Source organism: Cardiocondyla obscurior, linkage group LG22, assembly GCF_019399895.1.
Source record: "Cardiocondyla obscurior isolate alpha-2009 linkage group LG22, Cobs3.1, whole genome shotgun sequence".
NCBI classification, from domain to species: Eukaryota; Metazoa; Arthropoda; class Insecta; order Hymenoptera; family Formicidae; genus Cardiocondyla; species Cardiocondyla obscurior.
The window spans coordinates 3,933,912-3,939,151 of NC_091885.1; the positions used below are offsets into that span (position 1 = coordinate 3,933,912).

At 46.5% G+C, this 5,240-nt stretch overlaps 1 protein-coding gene across 1 annotated transcript in view; it reads left to right on the forward strand.

The window, feature by feature from the left end:
* Cda5 (Chitin deacetylase-like 5) overlaps window positions 1-5,240 on the forward strand; it is a 59,153-nt gene that overhangs the window by 29,022 nt on the left and 24,891 nt on the right. The window lies entirely within an intron of this gene.

Genomic DNA, 5,240 nt, shown 5'->3' on the forward strand with positions numbered 1-5,240 from the left:
GTGCACAGTGAGGAGAAAATATAATTTTTGGCCTCAAAAATAAATAATAATAATTATTAAATAATATATATATTAAAAAAAAAACATAATCAAATTTATAATTGACCCAATCATATTTATCTTTAAATGTATTATAAAATTATGGGTTCAAAAGTTACTATATTTCTCTCTAGCTGTGTATGTGTTTGCGGGTGTTACATGCATCGTGCCACGAGATTACGAGTTCCCGGGCCCAAGAACTATCGACTTTATTGCCGCTGTCGCGGCTACGTCCTAGGACGCACGCGGTGCCCCGCGCGGATAACGTTAAAGGGCGTAAATTCAACCGGCTCCGTAATACCGGTGATTTACGCGCGTGCGGTGGGCGTGCAAACGTTTACGGATCGATCGGACGCGGTTTGCGTAAATTACACCGATTCTATTCGCCGGCACCGCCTGCTGGAAACGAGAGAAAGAGAGAGAGACTCCCGTCCTTTGAGGTTTGAAAAAACGCCGATAGCCCGCGATCAGAACGCCGATCGACCCGCTCGAGGAGCGACAATCTCAAGGCTTCTTTTATATACGCGTGACGAAGAGCGGCACTTGCGGTGGAGCCGCGCTGATCCGCAATATCGCTCGAGATATCCCGGAGCCGAGAGGAATCGATTCACGTTCGCGGCGCCGTAACTCACGGGCACTCTCGGGAAGGATAACGCGAGGCACTTAAGGAGGCCGGCCGCGAATCGCGGGCCGCGGCCCTTGACGTCGAGATATCCCGGCGACGTGTAAATCACGGGGCAAACGGCATTCCGGCTGCTAAATTACCTCGGCGATGCGAGGAACGGCGGTATCGCGAAACCGTCCGCCTACGCGCCCGTCTCGCGTACGCGTACGCGCGCACGTAAGCGCGTATATCCTCCTAATGGCGATACGTAACGCTGCGTGATTTCGACATATCCCCGGGACCGACCCGCGGATATGGTTGACAAAAGATTACGGGAGCCATTAATCTATATCGACGTGGCCTCGGGTAATAAGGTACAATTGCGCGGGGCAACGTATAATTTGGGGCGCGTTGACTTCTGCCGATCTTTTCAACGGCGGACCCCCCGGTGACCTTTCACGGACGAGAGAGAAAACGAGCCCGCTGCGCCCGGGATGCATCTCCGCGAACGATAATCGACGTAATCCCGCGTGACGTAATGCCCGCGTGGGCGACGATTGAAAGCATTGCCCTCGGAGTAACGCGACGCCGACGGTGTGTACGCGAAAATATTACGCGATTACATCCTGTCGTCGCCGTCCGCGTTCATTGGGGACATAAAGTAAAAGTAATTGTCGTACCGTCGCCCATTACCGCCGGTAGTTTGTATCAATTTTGTAAAGATATATGAAAGTTACGCGGCGAAGGCGTGGATGAAATCCGGAATCGTCGATGAGTCATCGATTATCGATAAATGGCCAATAAATTAATCGCGGCTATTAACGTCTCTTAATAATTTTATATTTAATCCGTAAAAGCATTAAATATATATTGTTTTTTTTTTTTTAAAGAAATTTTTATTTTTACTTTTATTTTGTTCCGTTTAGAAAGGATTTTTTTCTTTTCTTTTCTTTCTCTCTTTCTGGCGAACTCGGAAGAGCGATTTACTTTATGTTCGAGATTGCCGGAACGTTAAAGGCGAAAGATAGGGATTTTAGTTACGGTTGCGGTTACGATTCGGTGCTCCACTTAAAGAAGGAATTGGCTTTGAAGTCACGCGAAGAAAGTTTAGATCGCCAAGAACGGCCGGTGGCCGAGCGAACTTCCGAGTCCGTGGGCGCTGAAAAATCCACGAAATCGATACGCGATGGATATAAATTTCTTTCTATTATCGCTGCGTCCGCCCGTTTTAATCCTTGAATTTAACGGGCGATTTTACGTAACGCGTATAATATTTCACATTCGATCGCAATCGTCGTTCCCGGCGAGCGTAACGAGCGATATTTGGCCGGCTGCTCTTTAACATTTACAGGCGTAACTATTAAAATACGCCGAGATAAAACGTTAACGCGCATTTTTGTAATCCGCAAATTTCTCGGGAACTCTCTCATTTTGGTATGCGCGGCTCTTGCAGAGATTCATTCCGTTTAACATTTAATTTTACATTTTACGATCCATTAACTTTATTGTCCTAATTGATACTTATAATAGTCGTTACTGTCGCGTCATAAATATGTTTCGCGGATCTAATGCTCTCGCAGTTTCCGTTAGCGAGGCGTATATGCGTTCCCCGTTATTCAAGGTATGCCGTTTTTGTAAAAGACATTAGAATCGCTCCGCGCTTACGCGTAACCGCTAACAGTCTCATTAATCGCGGACACAAAAAAAAGAAAAAAAACGAGGTAAATTGTACTACCGCTATTTTCACGGATTAGAATCTGCGAGACGTAATATCGATTCGATAATTTGATAAAGAGGAGGGTACATATGAGAGTCGGATGCTAATCGATAAAAAATTTTAATTTAAGTAATTAATAAAAATTAGAAAAAAAAAATTAATCCCCCCAAAAAATCGGCTTTTCAAGAGAGAACAATATAACAGCAGAAGAATATTAAAGCTTCAATTAACGACAACTTTCGTCGTTTTTTATGCAAGTTTCAACTTAGCCCGAAACTTTTCAAGGACCTAAATTAAAAAAAAAAAAAAAAAAAAAAAAGAAGGAAAGAGAAACAGAAACAGATTTCAGAACTGGCGAAAAGTCCAGAACCGCTGAACGACCACCGCACTTCTCAATTCTGATTGCCTACTTTTACCGCTGTAATAAGACGCGTGACCGGACTCCGGAGTGGACCAAATCTCCTTTACAATCGAGAGGCCCGCCCGAATAGGCAGCGGGGCGATCAAGTCGTTCCGGCGCGGTTCTCGCGGACCTCGAAACCGCGGTGCCCGCCTCGCCGCACGTGCGTGCCTCGACGATGAAAACGCAACCGGAGAGATCACATAATTTCACGGCGGCGCGATAATGATCGCTTTTTAGGTCGCGAGTACCGATCCGATCGAAGATCGGCGACGCTCTCGCGGGACCGATTCTCCCGAGGCCGTCTCGAAACGGATCCACGAGCACGTCGATCACGTGCCCGTTAATCCGCCTCCGAGCTCCACGTGATAGCGAGCATGTGTACCGCCACCATTAATGGGACCCCGAGCGCTGCCCATGTTCGACCGCTCTAATCGCCGACTCGCCATAGACAGACGGGTCATTTTTTTTTTTTCTCCCCCCTCGCCTCGGCAATCCGGGTAACTACAAAGTGACGACTATATAATGGGATAAAGAGTTAAATCGCCGTCGAGCGATACTTCTCCTTAACCGCTCGCCGCTCCTTTCCCGAGCAAGCAGGAGGATCGCGCAAAAAAAGCTCCGCGAATATAATTAATAGCGTCCAGGAGGGCGTTAAAAGGTAATCGTTTCTATGCAAGAAGCGTTATTTTATAACTTACGGAAAATTGAAAATTACGTGTGTGGCACGGTTATTATTAAATGTAAATATCGGGGGGCTTCTTGTCGCAAAACTTGGGGCAAAACAACCGGGAAAGCGGCTCTCGTCGACGCGGTTCGCCACGGAAACCGCGAAAGTTTGCGCGCGAATATTGTTTCCCTTTTTTTTTTCTCTCCCTCTCTCTCTCTCTCTCTCTCCGTCTGTCTGTCTCCTGTTTTTCGACGATAATTACGAATTATCGTCGCGCCGTCACGTACACGATGATTTATCGGTCCGAGCCGCGGGTATGTACGCGCGACGTCGGGCGGGCGGCCGTGCAACACGGAACGCTTTAAGCCGTATAAACTGGCCGATATTATGCAAGCGGCGCTCCAGTTTCAGCGCGCCGCCTCGGTATTCCAGCTCACTTTCACTCATTCACTCGCCGAAGTCTTATCCTGCACCGGGAGTTCCCTTCTCTCTCCGTCTCTCTCTCCCTCGCGATTTATTCTCCGTCGCTCCTTCGAACCGGCGCGACTCGCGTCTCCCCAGTTTCGCATGACTTTCACTTCTCTCGGGCCCCCGGGTCCTTCTTTTCCGCCGCGCGTCTGGTTCTGTCGCCGCGCGGACTTCCACCGCGATCGATCGCCCGAGGAAAAGCCGCGGAAAAAGCCGCCTTTATATTCATATTGGTCATACGGCGCGGCATAATCGCACGTACGGGGAAACGTTACGAGGTGGTTTCATACGGCGGTATGTAAAAGAGAGCGTGTATACGCGACGCCAGAACATTAATTTCCTGACGGCCGCTTCCGGCCGCGGCGGAACGTCACGCGCGTCCCGATTTGTCGTTCTTATATATTTGTCGATATTATAAATTTGGACCCAGCCGTAAAATAATCAAAATAAATAATTTTCAAACTTTTTTAATATTTAAAATAATTAATTTTCAGTATATTTTTATTTTTTTTTTTATTTGTCAATTGTATTAAATTGAGAGCTTCTGGTGAGAATAAACGCACGGCGAATACGAGACGCTGATAAATTACGTTCCGAGGCACCGAGGGACCGGAGATACGAAGACCGTGTTGCGGTGAAATAAATAATCGCACGCACAGGTGCGCGAGATCCCCCGATCAATTTTCGCAACGTCTTTTCATCGGGAGCTACCTCTGCGGTCGCGATATCGCCTCTCGCGTTTCTCCCCCCATCACCCCTCCCCCCGGTTCAGCGAAAAAAAAAAATTGTTATACAAATAATGCCTCGCTCGCAATATGACTTGCGCAAAAAATTCTTACGAGAGAGCTTTGATTCTTTAGCGAACGATTGCCTGTCATTTCTTTGTCGCAGAGTTGCAGTCGGCCTCGCGATTTCGTGCCGTTCGGTGGTGCAACGCTCGCACCTACATTCTATCCACACCTCTGGGAACATTATTGAAACGTCTTTCTTTCTTTCTTTCTCTGTCCCCCTTGCAAAAAAAGCGGCATTGGAAACCGCAGTTTCTTGCGGGTGGGTTGCAAAAAAAAAGGAAAAAAAAAGTTCGATTTGTTATTACAACCTGCCCGGCACTTCTCGTTTATTTATTTTCTATTATCGAGAATTAATGTAAGATGTTTAGCTTTAGCTCCGTTAACAAACCGCTTGTAACTCAAATGATATCAAAGAGAGGAAATCTCGTGTAAGACCTAAGCTGAGAGAAGAATATAGTCACTTTTGGATCCAATTATAATTTTATGATATTATTTGATATATTTAATATTATACAAAATTTGGAATTAAAATTAAATTTTAAATTGAAGGC